Source organism: Triturus cristatus, chromosome 2_1 (genome assembly GCF_964204655.1).
Source record: "Triturus cristatus chromosome 2_1, aTriCri1.1, whole genome shotgun sequence".
In the NCBI taxonomy this organism is placed as follows: domain Eukaryota; kingdom Metazoa; phylum Chordata; class Amphibia; order Caudata; family Salamandridae; genus Triturus; species Triturus cristatus.
The window spans coordinates 1,081,534,974-1,081,555,853 of NC_140581.1; positions in this window are offsets into that span (position 1 = coordinate 1,081,534,974).

Consider the following 20,880-nt stretch of genomic DNA (forward strand, 5'->3'; position numbering starts at 1 on the left):
CCCTGCAACAGATCATACAGCATGGAGCACTCGCAAGCACGACTGGCTCACAAAACTTCACTGACCCACACATGGCACCCCAATGCCAGGTGTCAGAACACCAAAAGGAGGTGGCCCAACAGGTGTGGGTGTGGTCCGAACCCATGGAAGGCGAACTAGAACACATACGTGGGTGTCCAATACCCTTCAGGGACCACCTACACCCCACAAAGGAGACCCACACTGCCATAGAGACACATGCAGATGCACATTCCCAGTACAGACCACGCCCAGGGGCACGCACATATCAGTGACACACCCACGTTGGCTCTGCGTACGACGGCACAGTCCACTGCCCTTACGAATTGAGTGGGTGATGACAAAGCTACATATCCGAGTTCCAACCCGCTGCCTGCGGTGACATGTCTGCGTCCCCTGTACACAACACAATGTAATGTCATAAGGCCCAGGACCCCCATGCATACAACAAGACCACAGGGACACACGCATATGTCATGTTGAACTGGCTACGGGCACGTGCGCCTGGTCCACTTTATTGGCAGGGTCACATGTACAGTGATGCCTGTGCTGGATGTGTGTGGGGTGAGTATAAGCCAGGCTGCATGGAGTGTTTGGTGGTGGCAACAACTTGAACAGTGGACACCAGTGCAATGCAAACAGAAAACACCAGCATAACCGAGTCAACTGCAGAGCAACATAGAGGGAGCCGGAGCAAGGACAGAGGTCACGCAATATTCAGTCAGGAGGTTCCATGAGTTGCAGTGCACTGAGGTAGGGACACTAGAGATGAGCGCGCTCATGGGAAGAAATTGCTACGACTGTGTCCCTTCAGGTCAGTCCTGATGCAGATGCAGTGGGGTGTGTTACACCTGCATCAACCTCCTCATAAACGTCCCAGGTCTCCCACACTGCCTGAGGTGACAGTTGCATCTGCAGTCCACAGCACAATACCCAGTAATAGATCTGGGTGTGTAGCTTGACTTCCACCTCCAGTCTGCATTCCCGCCTTGGGGTTGTTGCCTCCTACCTTCCCATTGTCTGTGCCTTCTCCCGTCCGCACGCTTGACACATCTTCCTCATCATAGTCCTATGTCTTCCGCACTGCATGAGGCAACATTATTGCGTGCACTGTCCACAGCACAGTACTCAATTAGAACTGGCCCATGAGTTGTGGTGCACAGAGTTAGTGGCCCCGAGTGCAGTGCGGCCGGCACAGGCACACCGCCACGGGATGGTGACTTACGGTGCATTGTGATAGGGACACATGAGCTGAGCGGGTCCTCATCGATGTCCAAGGTGAAGACGCGGAGTGTTTTAGGGGACAGTGGAAGGTGTTCTTGCAGGGCCTGATGCAGTGGGCAGAACCAAGCAGACACAGGCAATATGTAGTAGATGAATGCTACAGACACCTACTTGACAGCAAATCAGTATCGGCTACATGATGATGATGACAACACCCAGGTCATAGTCTCACATGCCACCAAAGTTCAATCAGGGAGTGTACATGGATCATGGGGCACAGAGTCAGTGGCATTAGTGCTGGAAGGGGATGCAGTCTGCGATGATGTGTGTACAATGGCATAGTATGTGCCATAAATAAATCATGTCTCAGTTCCACGTGTGACCTACTTGTCCGCAGTGCAGTCCAGAGCAATGGGCCCACAGCCATGTGTCGTTGGCTCACAATGCACAGAGTTAGTGACACCAGGGCAGTTGTCGGTAGTGTTCGATCACCTCCGTAACGATGATCCTATTCCCTCCGGACTACAACGCATCATCCTCTTACGCCTTGCCTTGCATGCGATTACATGTATTCTGCCTTTGAATAATCGATGTCCAGTTCCAATTCTTTGACCTACTCGTGCGCAGCGTAGGCTGAGGGCAGTTGTCTGCGTAGGCCCACAGACACGTGTGGTTGTAATGCTATGCACAGACTTGGTGGCACCACATCGAAGGGAGTACAGTGACATGAACTCTGCCTTAAATGATGTTCCCTGCCATGGTGTAATCAAGACTCAGTTCCAAATGTGTGACCTACTTGTCCGTAGTGTAGGCCGGATGCAGCAGTAGAGTACAGCAACGAGAAAGGAGTAAAGCGGGCCTGTGTCATGGAGGCCGTGATGGTCTGAGGAGGCTGCCAAGGTTGCGGGCCTCGGGCTTGAAGCTTGCGCCAGCACGTGGTGGGCCCTCTTTGACACACGCCGGTGTCAGAAGGTGGGCTGTATGGCCTGGCTGTGCAGGGGCGGGCCTGACAAGTTAGGGTCCTGCGGGCTGGGGTACGGCAGGCGTTCAGGATCGCAGGCAACTACACTCACGAGGACGGCGTCGGCCTCGTGGCGCCACCCTGGCAGGGTTGTTGGGCATTCCGGAAGAGGACCAAGCCCAGGGCTACGTGCTTTTTATTCACACCCCTACGCTGGCCTGGCATACGCCGGGCCATCCCACTCCGCTCACGCTTACGGGGGGGACGTAACAGGCAACATTTCCACGTACTCCCCCACTGGCTGGAGTGACATGGTTGCGTCCACTGTCCACTACACTCCATACACCAGTGGTGTATGTCGCCGTGGATATGGGTGTGTTCTCCATACTGGGGTCTGCCCAGCACATCGCCGCCACTCTTGGCATTGTGTACTTTTCCAATCATTGTTCTGCTGCCTCCTTCACACATGCCTGGTTGCCACCTCTCCACACATTCGGCTATTGTGTGGCTGAGGTGCCATGCCATTGATGGCTCATGTTCACGGTTTGCCCAAGGCTAACATTGTGAGTAGTTCTATCGTGTCTGGTGGGTGGGCATGTTGTTTTGAATGTTGTATGTGATTTTGTGATGTGTGTACTGCCAGGGTTGTGAGTTGCATGTTTGTGGAGTTGAGGTGTGTGGGGTGTTCATTTGGTACTTGACAACGGGCAGTGCATTCCCATTGGTGCCATCCTGTAAGCGCTGGTTGATGATGGACTGTCGGAGGATGAGGGAATCATGCACACTGGCTGGGTATTTAGAGGCATGATTGGTGGAGGTTCCACGGTGTTCGGTTGTTGTCTGCACATTGCTGTGAGATGTGTACTTTCTGTTGTGGTGATTGTGTGCTGTGTCGGCAGAGGGCACAGGTATGACATGTGTGCTGTGGATTGCCCCCAACACTTGTGTGCATCCAGCTATGGCGTATGGTCCTTGCTTGGTGTCCAGCGGATCCTGCGCATTGTGTTGGGCGTATAGGGACTGGGGTGACAGACTATGGTGTTATCCAGGTCAGGTGTGAGGGACTTGGATGTGGCTGGCTGTATGACTCCTCCGACTGTGGCGGGTGTTGGTTGGGGGGTACCAGGGGCCAACAGGTGCAGCACAGTGAGATGTTGGTTGTCTGCTGTGTTTGTGCTGTCGGCCTGTTGGGCGTTGTTGGTCAGGATGCGTAAGATGGTTGTCCTTTTGGGCCTGTAGTGGGCAATGACATTGTCAGTTGTTGGGTCTGTGAGGCTGGTGTGTTTCCTGGGGGTCCGCTGTCTTTGTCTGCGCTACCTCTGAGATGGTCCGGGGGGGCTGTTCCGGGTGGGGTTTGGCATCCTGGGGTGGTGGTGGTGGGTGTTGTGGAACTCTTGGGTGTCCGTGCTCCAGTGCTGAATACCAAAATCCCCTTTCTACGTCACAGACCACAGATCTCTTCAACCACATTAATTTACTCATTCACTGGTGGGGCCCATAACACCAATCATTCATTCTACTTTAGATCAATGGTCCTCGAGAGAGGGGAATCCTTTCTCTATTCCATGCGCTGGAAATGGGAGGAAAATTGCACAAATCACCTGATGAGTAACAACAAGTTCACCTATTCCTCCCTACCTCACCAGGGTCTCAATACCTTCTAACCTAGCAATTCCTCCCATACGATAGGCCATGGATCAGCTGAGTTGCTGGGAAAAGTGACACTTAATTCTATACATTAATACCCTTCAAATAATAACCCAACACAGTTCTTAAATGAATTGAAATGTTTATCTAAATAAAGCATAGGAAATCATAAAGCATTCAATATTTTAATTCGCATATTTACCTAATCTGGCTAAATGGCGTCCTCTATGTCAAATTCAGATCTTTTCATCTCTATGCCCATAAATCGATCAATGAGTTCGCAAATTAATTGGGCATCTGATCAGTCCGTCAGAGTCTCTGGCAAGCAGCTGTCCAGCAGTGTCACCGTCCTCTCCGTCAGCATAACGTCAGGAAACAAGCTTAAGCACGACAAGCCTATTGACCCTCTCTAGTCTACTTCTTTTATAGTAAAATCAACAACAAAATGTTACAATACATGTTTTTAGAACAAATCCGATTGGTGGAACCAGGATAATTCTTCCTGTTTCTCATGCGTTCAATGTTTCATTAGATGTAATTCTCAATTTATTAATAATTTGCAACAGTTACTAGTCCATTCAGGGCATTTTAGTTCCCATACGGGTTTGTGTCCATGGTGTCATCAATTATAACAGTTCTTAGTTTAAGGAAGTCCATTGTCTGAGGATTGGCACTCCTCCCGGTGCAACCTTCACGAGTACAGTCTGCCTGGGGTCAAGACGAGGTTATTGTTGCTCATCTTTTAGCGCAGGCGCACTTCACTCAGTGACTTCTGTATCTCGTCTGTCCGTCAAAATAGGGATGGCAGCCATTTTGTGGCCACTCCAGAAAGGTCAACTTAAGCAAAGAAACACAAAACATAATCAATACATGGAAATGACAATTAAAATGTTTTTCCCTCACTAAACCCTCTATGTGTGTGTATTTATCTAGCAAAAGCATCACACATTGCGGTTTATACTCACATTTTAAAGCACAATTCACAAATCACATCACAAAAGCAACATATAACATACAAATTCTAAATATCTGACTTTAGTATGCGTACGAAATTAGTTTACGTATCAATCAGGCCATGCAAATGCGATTCCCACGTCTATTTTCTAATTAGTAATGTTGATTATTCAAACACAGCAAACCATTAATACTATTAATATTAATCAGTTATTCGTTTTAATTTTAAAATGATAAAATGGAGGAGGTATACGAATCTTAGGGAAAACCTCACTCCAGCATCCGGGCCGCATGACCAGTGGCTCCATGGCATCTGTTGCCCTTCTGATGTGGCTCTGGGCTGTGCTCCTTTTTGTGGTGCAGTCTGTGGTCCGACTTAGCACCAGGTCAGAGCAGGTGTTATTTTCCTGCTGCTAACGAGCCTTATAGCCGGTTTTGTGTTCTTATCGTAGTTCTGTTTGGTCATTGTGAATGTTGTGGAGTGGTGTTGTCGCGACTTTGGGCACAGGAATGTCTACTCTGCATCTCATTAGCGATAGTTGCATGGGGCTTCTGTGGTGATGTTTTTTGCAGCTGCTATCGCAGGTAAACTGGTGCTGAGGGCTGTTAACACGAGCTTGTGAATGGGGCGATCGATTTATCGCAACTTTGGCTGCAATAAAGTGCTGTTAACTCAGCGATAGCTCCTTGTGAATATCCCCCTAAATGTAGTTGGCTCGCTGTTATCTGCTTGGGAGTTCATGAAACCTGAGAAATTTGTATTAGATTAAGACGACATGGTTTTAACCAGGTATAATTTTGCAATTGAGCGGAATTTTTTCCACAAACCCATGGAACTTCTATGTGTAGCTGCTTTGCAACGAGTCTACCATATTTTACATTAAGATTTTGCATCCCAAATCATATTCAACCTGGATTATCCCTTTCTTGCAACATCAGAGTACAGAAGAGGTATATTGAGACCTTTTTGTCATCTGGCATGGTAACAAATCCACTGTTCTTGAGTTCGCTGACTGGCTTATTAAGATGGTTAAGGATCTTTACAGATGGTGAGGGTTTGAAAACAGAATTTTACTATAAACCAACTGAACAGATCAACCTGTTGAAATACAGCAGTTTCCTTCAAAAATGACTCAATAACCTTCTGTTTCGTCAAATTCTGACATTGAAACTTAACTGTATGGAGAATTCTACTTTTTAAAAACACAAAAATGTACTTTTTAAAAACACAAAAATGTACTGTCAGATAAACTGCGTGAAAAAGAGTTCCCTGAATACATCATGAAAAAGGTCTGAAAAGAGAACCTGGAATAACAATTGAAAACAATTATGACAGCAGAAAGTATAAACTACTGACAGATTAATTTGTGTGACCACATACTGTCATGTTTGTAACATTTGCACACACAAAAAAGTAAAAACTTTGCCAGCTTTTGTACACAGGCAAATTTGCATTTGAAAAACAATAGGGCAGATCTACAGGAAAGTGCCTCAGCGCGGCACCGCAAGCCCTTGGCCGCGCCGCAGCACTTTCAAAAGCACAGGAATGCAACATATCTACAATGATATGCCGCATTCCTGTGCTCTCACCTGAGCTGGCACACAAACAGCTGCCTAGGATGCCTACGCCATGGGGAGATTGTTTTTGTACAGGAAGGGGCACCTTCCTCCACAAAAACAATCACTACAGGCTTTTCCTCTTTCAATGCGTGCTGTAGAATGCAACACACATTGACAGATGAAAAAACGAAGAGAATTAAAAACATTTTTCCTTGTTGCGCCTGGCAACGCCACCCCTAGGGTGTTGTAGCAAACTGACGAATTTCCAGGTTCTTGATTTCTCGTAAATCTGGAAATGTGTCTGTATTATGCGTGTTGCGGGGGAACAACCACAGCAACACCCATGGAACGCCCCTTTCACACAAAGTGCTGCGTGTAAAGGGGCCATAATTACAAGGACAGGAAATTCCACACAGGGTGGCTTTTCCTGTCCTTGTAAATATGGGGCAAAGAAATGCAGTGCGTCACAAAAAGTGACGTACTGGCGGCGCAAGGGGCTTGTAAATCTGCCCCAATGTGTTTATTTAAGAAATATTGTTACATCAAGGACATGATGGTCCTTACTAGAATTATTGTTCAAAAATCCACAACTGCCTATGGAACCCTGTGAAATTTGCCCCGCGTTACTGGACATTTTCCTTGTGGAAAATGCAGAGTATGTTGCTTAACGAAAAAGGTGAAGAGGTTTTACCTGGGCCGACCTACCCCTTGGGTACAGAAAGAGCATACTAACTGTAAATCCAATGCCTTACTTTACATTATTATTTGCTCGTGAGGCTTAAAATATATTGGAATGATGACAAGGAAGGTTCAAACATAGATAAATGAACATCGTAGTGCCATCAGATGCATGAAACCCTATACTAAATTATTGAAACTTTTTTCTGAAACATGTCACACCGAAAAAGAATTACAGTAGTTTGCAATTGAAAATCTATCATAACGTGATGTTGAGATGTCATCCACTTCTATTGGACAGTGCAATGCTGGAGCCAAATCTCCCATGATTCCCTGATGCTACTTCATGACTCACTCCGCTGCATTCCGTCACACAGAAAGTGTAAAAGCAACAATGGAGCTTGCCACACTACAAAGGAAGCATATTTGTTTCAGAAATTGTTTTTGTCTGCCAATAGCACCTGTAAGCTACACGTAGTAACTAATTCTAGATGAAGTAAGGTGGAAGGTTTGCATACTATGGGGTGAGAAAATACTTTTCTGCTCTACACTGGCTAAAATTAAGGAAATGATTGCTCGTGTGTATGGAAACTTGAATTCACAACTACCTTGTTGTATGTGGTGACGAAAAAGCTCCTACTGCTACCATTGATTGTTGGGAGCATACGTGCGTGCATTTGAATTTGAGAAAAATGGCACAGGTGATTCATCATGTATGGTAGTCCAGTGTAATAATACAAGTTATTATTTATGTCTAAATGGTCTTCCACTGCCATCGATAAATGATGGATAAGAATAATGCATTACCACATGGATTACTGACACATAACTATGTCTGCAGACATTTACAATAACAGGTCCGACAGTCCAACCTTTATTTGACATAATCATCTGGTAAATACCCATTGGGCAGTACTTTCAGTTTTTAGACAACATATTAATTGTGGGTTAGTTTCCTATTATATTCCAAGAAGGAGGGAGTGAGAAGCGATATAGGGTTTCCTTACCTTCCCAAACACCTTAGTGTTCACAAACAGGAGGGTAACCCCTATCATGCTTAGCCTATCTCTCTTTACCTGCCCAAAGGGATAACCCTATGGTGTTAAAAGGACTGTCACTCACTGGGATTCCAAGGGGCATGCTTCATCATAGAATCCCCATTCAGCTATCTAATGTATATGGACATGGCCTTTTGTTATTGGGTGAGATACAGGATTTACATTTGTATAGGGTGCCCTGAGGAGCAGACATAGGATTCTAACAGGATTTTTGTTAGGTCCTGATGAAAGTCAAATAGCCCAGGGAGGCATTGGTGTGAGGGATGAAACATGTTGAACCAGGAATACAGAGGATACTAATTTCCTTAGTGCAAATCAATCCGTTTTATCTCCATCAGGGAGCCCTTTGATAATACATATCTTGAAACAACAATCATTACACACAGGTTAAAACATCACCCTCTTTTAAAAACAGTACAAATCATTAAAAGTCAGAGAGTCTAGGGCTATTCTCACCATCAAGCTAGGAGTGGCTTTGTGGGTGCAGGCTTTTCAGAAATTATTCTATTCTAGAGAGCCTAGATCTATAGGCTGCCTGCAAAAAGCATACCACAGAACAAGAGTATAAGGATTTGGTAACAGCTGGAGGTGCAAAAGTGCCACTTTAGCTTGCCTGAACTTCACGTTCTGTAACAGGGGCCGAATAAATCTTTTTCTTGGCAATGAAAACAATTTGCAAAGGTAAACAAAGTAAACAATCTGCAGATCTGAGAATGCAGCCACAAGGACCCCTTTGGGTTGAGGGAAAAGAAAACATCCGGCGATGCCAGAAGATGGTGAAGTTGGTTGAATCTAAAATGCGTGATTAAAAATCTGTCATGCACGCAGGTTAATGCTAAGAGGTATGGTTCCATGCCCAATTAGATTTTAACATTACATAAGCCCATACTGTGGGTTTCTTAAGCTCAATGGGGCAGATTTACGAGCCCCTTGCGTCATTTTTGCGCCGCCGTTGCGTTACTTTTTGTGACGCAGCAGCAGTGTAAAAATGTGGCCCATTTACAACGTGACGCATCTAGGGAGATGCGTCACGTTGTAAAGCCCTGAGTCACATTATACCTGCATCAGGTAAAATGTATCCAGGGTGGGCGTTCCCACACAAAAAAAGCCTTGTAGAAGTGACGCAGTGAAATCTACAAGATTTCACTGCCCCACTTCTAGGACACCACTGCATCAAATTCTTACGCCTGCTTGAAGCAGGCGTAAGGAGTGACGCAGCAAAATGAGGATAGGGCTCCCCTGCATTGCTGGAGTTGAGTCGTGCTTACGACACGACTCCAGCATTGCGTGACTTTTGCGTCAACAGATGCGTCAGAATTTCTGTCGAACCTTGCGCCAAGGTGCACCGTATTGTAAATATGGCGCATCCATAGTGGCGCAGAGGTTTCTCAAAGTGGCGCAGGGAAAGTGACGCATCTTCACAGATGCATCACTTTCTTGTAAATCTGCCCCAATGTTTTCTGGCTGTGCATTAGAAAATTTGTGGAATAGATCTTTTGTGATGTTAACATCCCTCAATCTTAAAGTGTTGTGTGCAGAAAAGATACCTGGTCTTCCTATTGCCTTAAAAGACTCCTTAACATAGCGCAAGCATGGGATTCCATTAACATGTTCCACGGCCAAACAATCTATTAGGATCAAAGACCCCTTTCTGTGCATACCCATGTCTTTATCCAACACAGTAAGGGTTTCATTGCCACTTGGCCCAAAAAATAATCAGCCCCAAGCTCTTCGTGCACGAGCCAGGCTGGTGTGCCATGGAGGGGTCGCAGGATCTGGCGCAAACATTTATTTTCCACCACTTGTAACCGCTGAGAGCTGACATACCCCCAGATCTCGCTGCTATATATAACTTTTGCGATGTCCTTGGAGTTGTACAATTTTAGAACAACCTCCAATTTGCTCGTAAAGCTAGTGCTGGCCCCCACTGATTTGCCCAAATCACTCAGCTTTCCCTCTAAATGGGCTCTCCATTGTAGGGGGTTGTCAAATAACACTCCTAGGTAGGGGAAAGCCGGTACCTTATCGAGAATATGGTGACCAGCTTTAGAAGTTTTCATCCAAAGGCCCTGGGGACATAGGACTTGGCAAAATTAACTGACAGGTCCAGCCTGTCCATAAAAGTGACAAAACCGTCTATTAAAACCTGTAGTCTCTGGAGCGTGCGTGGGCCAGAAGCACTGCATTATCGGCGTAAAGAAAGACTGGGAGAGCTCTCCTGTCCACTCTAGGGGAATCTGACTGGAGTGTTAGTAGGGCCGCCTCGAGGCCAATAATTTAAAAAATAAAATAAGATGGAGCTCAAATGCAACCTTGACGCACCCCGTGTGCAATTAAAACAATTTGTGAGGGCCTCCTCATCTGAATATCTCACTACTGCTGTCGTCTGGGCATGAAGTGAAGTAAGTAAGTGCACAATACCAGGGTCTACTCCCAAAGAGGTTAAAATCTCCCACAGCTTAGTCCGCTTAACTCGGTCAAAAGCGAACGTGAGGTCCATGAAGGCTAGTTACAGGGCCCCCGGTTGTGCCAGTGTGTATTTAGCTGCCAAGATATAGAGATTAGGACATCGGTGGTCGACATACCGGCTCGGAATTCAAATTGGACGTCCGATAATATGTGATTGTCTGTAGCCAACACGGACAATCTATATAAGAGGACCCTGCCCAAGAACTTTACTGTATAGCATCAATATGAGAGATCGGCCTGTAAGATTGTGGGTTATCCTTATCTGCTTTTTTAAAAATTGGTACTATTGTAGCTGTGGTAAAGGAGGCAACATCCCTTTTGAGGCCGTCGCGTTTAAGACTTGGGTCAGTATAGAGGCCCAGACCTCAATGTTATTACGGAAGAAGTCCGGGGGTATTCCGCAAGGGCCCGGGGCCTTGTTTAGTGATAGCAACTCGATGCTTGAGTATACCTCCTCCAAGGGGAAGCTAATGGGAATAATAGCCGGACTGAGGGGTATATCTGTGAGTGGCTCCGCCGGGGGATCTGCGGCATATACCTTTTGGAAGTGAGAGACCCACTGGATTGGCGTTATCTGGTGGCACACTGCCAGTATAGCTGGTTCAGCAAAGCAGGGGCTATTGATAATCTTCCAGAAATGTCTGTCAATCCCCCGCTTTGACTAGGTCCTCCCTATGCCTGCTTTTGTAGCTCATGCCTACGCACTTTTAGCAACTCTTTATAAAGGCGCTGACACAAAGTTACTCTGTCCTTTTCCCGGGGCACCTGTTCAGGTCTACCTTTAAGCTCCTCAAAGCTTGTGAACACTCGCGATCGAACCAGGTGGTGAAAGGCTGCCTGTGTGGTTAAAAGCCCTGAAATTACCTGGGCAATGGAGGAAAAGGAGTTTAAGATATCCTCGTTAATTGTATGGAAATATAGACATACATCTATCTCATACTGGCAGAAAGAGAAGAGACTATAATTAAAGGCCTTTACATCAATACTTGCCCAGCATAGGTGCCTACCCTGATCCATTGGAATTAGGAGTTCCTGAGACTTTTGGCTGCCCTTTAACTTGTTACCCAACCACATGAAAGAAAGTGTCAGTGGGTTGTGGTCACTAAATGGATTGTGAACAAAATTAGAAGACCCTGGAACCACACCCAAGGGGGTTGTTACAAAGATAAAATATATAATGGTGGCAGTTCCCCTTCCCTTATAGGATGGGGTCAGGTGCGCGATAGACCAGGGGTACCAGTGGTCTAAGTTGTGTATCAAGTTATGGGTGTCTAAAAACGTATTTATCTCCTCCCCTTCCAAGGTGTGCTTCATGTGCCAGTCCTCTGAAAGCACACAAGGCTGGGCATTGGGTTGGTTCTTTATGAATGATGGACACTAGTGACAGTTAAAATCCCCCACTAAAATGAGGTTTGTGTTCCTAAAGCCCTCCTCCTTTAGGTTGCCTGATGCACAGTTTAAAGCATGTAGGTTGGCCTTTCCCCCTCTTAGAGTTATAAAAATTGATTATAGCAATAGGGGGTGCTCTTCCCATGCCCTGAAACACCTGCGCATCCCACTTAAAAACCTGTAACTCCTTGCAGAATTTTAATTCAATAATCATAATAAGGCCCCACTAGCTTTTCCTATAGTGGCGCCTTCCACTGGGCAGAAAATCGTCTTAGACCCTTCCATAAAGAAGTTATTCTCTGTCTCCCATGTTTCCTGTAGGCATATAACTTTGAGTAACCTGATAAATGATAACCAGCTATCGTCGGAAACTTGGAGGACAGGACAGCCACATTCCAGGAGATTAAGCTAAGTTCTCTACCGTGATTGTGGTTAGCGCCACCAGTGGGGGCCGGGGGAAGGGTTGACATCTGAGGTCTCACCTGGGGGTCGGGGTTGGGTATGGAATGCACATGGGGAAGGGAAGCAGATAGAATCACCTTTGTGCTTGCTACTGGTAGGGCGCTGGCTACCTCTGATCCCTGGCCCAAGGGGCGTAATAGGTAAGGCAGCTCCATGGGTATGGCGTCTGACTCCCGAAGTCAGTCCGGCTCGTTTAAGTCATCTAGTGGGCAAAGGGATTTGAGAGTGGCAGAGGCCCCCCTCGTACCTCCTTTGTTGAACCCTACCCCCACGGGGTTCCTTATTCAGTTTAATCGACAGGCGTCTATAAAAAAAATAGTACTAGTAATTTAATGCATGTGCCTGGGGAAAATGTTTTGAAGGGTGTAACCAAAAATGGGAAGCATCTGCCATGCCTAGGGCCCGGGTAGAACTAATACCAAGGGGCGCATCGCCACCCTCAGAGAGCGATATACTGTGCTCTTGCCCTATATACTGAGCCAATACATCCTTGGGCTTGGGAGGAGTGTTCACATACGGGGTACCACTATTATTTACAGAATTACAGACAGGAGTAATATCAACCAATGGGGGGCTCAATGGAAATTGAGTCAATGGGAACTTTACAGAAGCAGATAAAACAGTGTCCACTTTGCTTCCCAAGTTCCTAGAGGCTGACTCAAGTGTGTCCAGTCTGATCAGAAGCATCAATAAAGGTTTACTCAGGGTCGCCTTGATGTTCTGTAGAGCAGGGGCCAGCTGGTTCAACAGTTCCTCGACATTGGACCTAGGCGCGGTGCTTGACTGTGCTTGACTGTACCCAGCATGCAGCCGCAGGAGCTTCCTTCCCCTTCTTAGCCTTCCGCTGCCGTTTGGGGGTGGTGGGGTTGTCAGATAAGTCAGTGAAGTAGATGGGGGGGAGGCCAGGGAACTAGAGTCTCTGGGAAGGATGACCCAGCTGGTGCTGGGTTTGTGGGCAGGAGGGAAGGATCTAGGGGTGGAGCGGCCTTGGGGGTCAATGGGGGAGTCGAACAGGGACACAACCCCACTCTTCTTATGCCAACTGAAAGCCGCTTCTCAGCCCAGTCTATCTCCTTAGTGATGACTCCCACCGCCTTTGCCAGGAATGTGTTGATGGAGAGGCATGGCTGACCTGGGGGAGACAGTGACTGTGCCTTCCTTTTCCCCATTAGACTAGAGGGATAAGTCAGGGTCAAGGCAGTAAATCCAAAAACAGGATACACAAAACCCCCCGGGAAACTTGCCAAACATAAAGGTACTCACTGGTGTCCCGTTGTCTTTAATCTGTCCCTCCGTTTAATGGGAGTAGTGTAAGATGTTCAGGGTTCCAGTCTCTGTCTCTTGGACACCAACAAAGGGAGTAGGCCCAGCCCAACCTCGTACAGACTCAGAAAGCCACAGACGGGCCCACTTTTGGCTGGTCTTTGCCCGGACAAATTCCTGGGCACGTCCCATGCTCGCGCCGCACCATGGGAAGCCCAGCAGTAATTTGAGCGCGTTTGCTCAGATCCAAGCAGCTACAGCTGCATGACCGTCCGGTGTGCCCTGGGACAGGGTGTCCCACCAGGGTATGAACAGCAGCAGGAGTCAGGAGCAACAAGCCACAGAAGATCCAGTGCCTCGGGAAGCCCAGCAATGGCATGTAGGAACTATTTGTGTCTTCATCTTTACCTCTTGCTTGAGCTCTTCTTTAAAGTTTGTCATGTAGGGAGTTTTAAATGGTAACTGGTCTGTGATTGGTTGCAATCCATGAGCAAATCAACCATTCTCACACTTTCTTCACCAGCTGATTTTAGCAAGGTGACTTAGCTACTGTTTCAGGAATATTATTTATAGCAACTGCTATACAAAAGTCTCCATAACTGCAGAAAAACAAAATGGGAGAAGTATGATTGGTTTCTATCCATATCTACCTCTCACTAAATTCACAGTGCTTACCCAGTTACTCCAAAGAAGCTCCCTGCTTACCTTACACCATTTTCTATTCTTCCCTACTGTGAGCAATTTGCTGTTTTTATTTTGGACTCTCTACACAAGGGGATTTAGAACCTTATTTAAAAGTTAGTGGTAAAAGGCTTCTGGCAAAAATTGACATTTGTTTCCTCCACCCTTCTAACTGAATGGCCATTCCATTAAAAAGCGGGCAATTTGAGGCATCACTGATGGTGTAGCCCCTACTGTCTATGTATGCTTTTGGCAACACACATTAAGTGGTTCTTGCACTGATTGTAGAGGATTGGAGGGGGCAACAACATTAATACCATTGCAGCCCCATACTGAAACTATTTCAAATGTTCCCCAACTGTCTTCAAGGGAAAGACTACCAGTCTGTAGGTGATATCAGTTATATATCTGTCTAGGCAGTGAACCCCTGCTCTCAGGGTTTCTCTATCTAGGACATACATGAGTGACAGAATATCTGCCGCAGAGGCAAACCTCTCTAACAGCAGAAGCAGTTCTAACAGAAGCACAGACTGTTCAACATCTGTCATTAATGGGACAAACTGGAAATCACCTCTTTAGAGTTTTGTGATCCTTTCATAGGGAAATTTGAATTTGATCTGACGGAATGTGATCCCTTGTTCTTGCCTCTTTTGTGAGGCTGTCCTTTGAAGCTGCTCACTGTCATCCAAAGGCTGTTGCTAAATATTGCTGACGTTTCAGGCAGGCAAAATTACAAACTTTCAAACATGGATAAACAGAGGCAGTAACTACGTTCAAATGTTTGTATTTATTTTGTTATTTAACTTTGAAGGATTTTCATAACAGGGTTTAGAAATGTATGTATTTTCTATCCATATGGGCAATTAACGCAACCCCTTTGCCAGCTACTACAAAATGATCATGATGCAAGTGCAACATTCATCTCACTGTTTATCCGATATATAAGATGTAGATATGATGTGCTCACAATTACATTAGATGTACAAGTGGCAGTTATGGAAATGTCAAAGCAAACTCTGTTATCATTTTTAGGGCAGAGCCCTTACAGTTGGAAAGTGAATGGCAGGCCCCAGCCACTCATGAAGTCAAATACCAGATGTGCAGAGTACAACAATTTAGATTTAGGGACACTCATGAACAGATGGAGTTCCTCATACCATTTCACACCACAAATGCAATGTTCTATTACATTTTTCCACTCCTCTGATCTCTAATCAACACAGTAATTGCCTTCCAGAAAAGTCCAAACCTTGTCAACTCTGGTGATCTGAAAATTGATATTCTTGCACCTGACTTTGAACTTCAAAAACTACAAAAACATTGTCTCTGGAAATCTGCACTACACCTTCGGGTCATTCCAAAACATCCTTGTTATCGGGATCCTTTGATAGGCCCAAAACACTTCCTTTATATTAAAAACAAAACCCCTCACAAATGGATTACCATGCAACACTAAAATGTTCATATTCCACATCATCTTTCTCAGTTTCAATTTGTTTTGCACATACACCATGCTCTTATCTGTATCTGGGCACAAGACCAGCACCTGGACAGTATGAGAGAAGAAATTGGCAGAAAAAATACATCTTCCATGTTTTTGGAACACAGTTAAAGAGGAGATCTTCCACATATTCTGGAGAACATTTTCCAGTCTTGGCATTTGGACTTAAGACAAATGACTTTCAATCTTTCCGAGAACTAGGTTTTTTTTAAATCACTAGCTATGGCTTATCACTATCACTGTCAATTATTCCCAGGGCAACATAAACACTATCTCAACTCAATCCAGGCAATGTCCCAAGATGTCAGGATGGTCAGTGTGGTCACTATTCTTGTAGGTGTTTTGACATGCCACCAAATTTCAATGATATGTTTATGAACTGTTCAAGAACTCTCTTGACACTGCAGCTCTCACCAACACAGTACATTTTTTAGATAGTATGTTGCCTAGACTTACTAGAAAAATGTATGCCAAAACATGGAAATTGTTAAAATTGTAAGCATGACACAGTGCACCTGCATAAACCTTTGGGATTTCTTTATCCACATACACCTGCCAATTTATCTATTACCCATTTATTTATGTGGTGACAGTAACAGCAACATTTAAATAAGAAACGTTTCAACTAGCATCAATAATGTTACACAGAGCAATTAGGATGGGGTGGTGAACATATTTAGACAAAATAATGAATATATGGCTATTTTGTGCCATTTGCAAGATTAAGATTGATGAACAATCACATTTAGGTAAGGCGGTGATTTTTAACTTAATAGTGGATAATACAGACATGAAATATACCTATTTGCTGCAAGGCACAGGAGCATTCACCCTTTTCTTTCAAGTTGCAAAAAGTGACTTTTTGATGCTATTTTGTATTATTGTGCAGAAGAAGGCATGAATACTGAGTGGTTTTCTACATTCTAGGAAGAAATCCTCGAAGGTGGAAAGACCAGAACTTGGAGATGATGTGGAGTGCAAATCACTTCGTAGAAGCTTAATGTTGGTTGAATATAGGTTTCCAGCAAGTATGTATTGGAATTAAATGACAGACAGGTAGTTTAGAGCTATGCCGCTCACTACTTTGAAAACAAGTATCGGGGATGTGTCTGAAGACTGGTGTATAGTCATGAGCCAGCTACCTTGATAGCAGTATACTAAGAGGAGGATATGTTTCAGAAAATTATACAGAGTTGGAGTTGCACATTTATAATCTTATCTGGTGGAGTGATTGAATATTGGAAACACCAATTAGAGTACCATTTCAATAGTTCTGCATCCTGCACCAGTCAGTTGATTAATATTTTAGCTGCATTGAACTGCATATGTGTTCAGATGTTCAATTGGAAATCTGCTGAATTGGCTGTATTGATAATAAAGGTTTCAATTTTCATGAATGCACAAAAAATGACCCCGCATCATCTGGCTTAGGCTGTAAAGAGGGATGGGAAAGTAGAAATAATGTACAGGACCTTGGTCTTACAGGAGTTCTGCATAAGTAACCAAAGACTATTAAATGTCTGATCACAGTCAGGCAGAGCATGATATATAACTGAAGTTGGGATATATAGAAAAATATTTGGATTCACCAGCATAAAGAGGATAGGAGATTCCGAACGGGAATATAGTATTATTGAGGGAAAGTTGTAGAGTGAGAAAAAGAGGTATAGCATGATATATAACTGAAGTAGGGCTTTGTAGAACAATATTTGGATTTGCCAGCATAAAGATGATAGGAGTTTCAGAACGAGAATATAATATTATTGAGGGAGAGTTGTAGAGTGAGAAAAAGAGGAGGCAAGGACATAGTATAAGTGATACTTGGCGGTAAAGAGAGAGATATTGAAGGGTTTGAGACCCATGCAACTCAGAATGAGTAATTGAAGCGTAATGAAATAAGTCAATTGTGTGCCTAGTCAGTAAACTACAAAACAACCCAACATCTTAGGCATGGATGAGAAATCACACTGCTCTTGGTTAGGTCTATAAAATGATGTGATGGACCTTCCTCTGGTCATGATAGTTTGTGAATTACCATTTATACTATGCCCAGGGGAGAAACAATGAGATGTTCCTAGGGAATATTTTATGGGCCTCAACATCCTTGTGCTAATTCTTTCTTAAGATTTTTTTCATTTTTATTTTTACAGCTATTGGAGTAAAAAATAAATGGTTCTAGCAAATTATCAATGCATATCGGGACCCAGCATCGTTTGACTATTTCCTTATTCTACTTCTTTTACCTTTGTTTCCACTTTAGCCCCTAGTGCAGAAGTTTCAATATTTGAACAAATTCAGCAGCCTGTATTTTGCCCTTGATTGTTTTTTATTATTATGCTGATAAATGTGAATTTCTCCCTTCCTTACCTGTAGTAGTGTTTGAAAACCATGGGGATAACTGCTTGCTCTCTTTGTGCCCCTCACTTTTCAGCTCATTCTGTGACTCTACAGTGCTATATTCTCACCTCACATCTGCCAATGGCATGCCACTACATTTGGGCAAAGAATTACAGCATTTGATGTTATTAACAACGATCCCCTTTGGGCCCTATAGCTATTCCATATTGACCTTAAACCCATGTATCCTAAACTGAACCATTTTGGTCCCTGTTGATTTCCAAATCACTCCTCAACTGCCATCTGATGTGTGCTATGGTTTCCTCTTAGTGAGGCTCAGCTACTGTATCTATCACCTGCACTAACTCCTCATAAGCTTAACTTCCCCTTCTGAAACAACTCTACATTTTTACCTTGTTCGCCATATTTTGTAATTAGGATATCTGTTGTTTTGTAGAGGATATGTAATCTGGGCTGTAATGTTGAGGGGTAAAGTTCAGTTTGTAGTATACTTAAATGTTATTACAGTTTTAGATTATAAAGCTATCTTCTGGATCTCAACTCAAGTCCATCCCGAAAATCGTACATGCTTAATTCATGACTTAGGACTTTTGGCTTGCTAGCTGCTTATCTCTTTTATAATCATCTTGCTGTTAATATTAAGTAAAATTCAGGTGAATCCTGTCAGCTGGAGTTGTCCTTGTTGTTGATGTTGCAGGTGGGCCTTCCAGCACTTTTCTATCTGTTGCTGATCAGTAAGTCCACTCCTTATCCTTTAAGAAAGGCAAAGTCCCTTTATTGTGAAGCCTTGTAGTGCAGCAGGTGCAGACCTTATGAGTGCAGTTCTCTATTGTGAGGTCCAAGGGTCCAGCATGACAGTCCATCTCCAGATGTTTCTTTTGGGTCTTTGAGGGTCCACAGCACCATCCAAGGGTCCAGAACCTGTGATTTGCCTCTTGGATGTTTGGTACTACATTTCTCACAATGCATGTGGCCAAATCCATTAACCCCTTCCCCGCTCATGACGGAACCACTCCGTCATGAGCCACGGTTGCGCTGTGCTCATGACGGAGTGGTTCCGTCATGCTGCGGCCGTTGGCAGCCGCTCCGCCCACGCGGCGCTAATTCCCCGCCTGTGCGGGCGATTAGCACAGTGGGCGGAGACGTGACGGAACCACTCCGTCATGAGCACAGCTCAACCGTGACTCGTGACGGAGTGGTTCCGTCACGAGCACAGCGGACCCGCAACTGCCCCCAAACCCGCCCCAGCGCCGCGGCGGAATTCCTGCCGCGGCGAAGGGGTTAAGGTCCAGGTGAAGCTGGTCAGTTGCGCTTGTCTCTGTGGAGTTGATGCGGTTGACTTCTTGAAACTCTTTTGTACCTGTTTCTTTCAGGGAATACACTCCTTAATCCTATTGGAGCCAGGCAAAATTCTCAATCGCAAATCCCAAAGTGTGCAGGAGGTGCAGTACTTATGAGTGCAGTCCTCTAGTTGTGCTGACCAGGGGTTCAGCAGGGCATTCCTTCTTCTCTTGATATTTGCAAGCAGGGATCTGAGGTGGTGTGCAGCTCTCACATATTTATTGCAGTTTCTGGGCTGGCAAAAAGAGGGCACCGCTAGCCAATGGGGTTCAAGTTGCTACCCTCTGTGATGACCACTTTTTCTTAGAAGTGTTGCATATTTTTGTCCCAGAAAGCAATTCTCACAAAAAAAAAAATGGAGAAAATATCTGGTGGAGGAACAGGTCTGGCTAGCTCAACCCACAGGTGTGACTAAGGGGCATATTATCAAGACAGGCGATAAAATTATCGCCGCTTTAGCGGCAGAAAACTGCAGTTAAAACGGCGATAATGGGCTTGATACTATGCTCAATGGAATTCCAATTGAAGCCCATGTTAGACGTCCTTCACATTTAACATGGGCTTCAATTGGAATTCCATAGAGCATATTATCAAATCCATTATCGCCGTTTTAGCGGCATTTTTCTGCCGCTAAAGAGGCGATAATTTTATCGCCTGGCTTGATAATATGCCCCCTCGGTTCCCCTACACTCCTCTTCCAGCCCCTCTCCTAATTGAATTATACAGGTTCCCATCTGGATGGGGGTGCAGGAAGTGGGGGAGGGCCTTGTTCCTGCCCTGTGTTTCTCCCTTTATTTTATTTTATTGATAGAGTTTTATATAGCGCGAACATGACCCTTGGGTATCAGAGCGCATCACAGTTACATGGGTTACATTTGGAATATAGCGGGTATAGCTATAGACAGTTATATACACTATACAATGTATACTGAGGTACATTTGGAATATAGCGGGTATAGCAGCATTAATATATATAATAATCCGGTACATAATTCTCCTAGCAGTTTCGGCAAAACAATTATACAATTATATACAATATACAATGTACAATGAGGTACATTTGGACCATAGCGGGTATAGCAGCATTAATCTATGTAAAAAATCCGGTACATAATTCTCCTAGCAGTTTCAGAAAAAAAATAATATATATATATATATATATATTCACTTAAAAAACCATAGGTTTCACACATGTTATAGTTAGCTGGACACTTCCCTCATAAAAAACCAATGAAATTCCCCCGTTATAGTTAGTGCAGGCAACTATAACTCACGCGACCGCAATCCTCTGCTGATGACGTCAGATATTACATCAC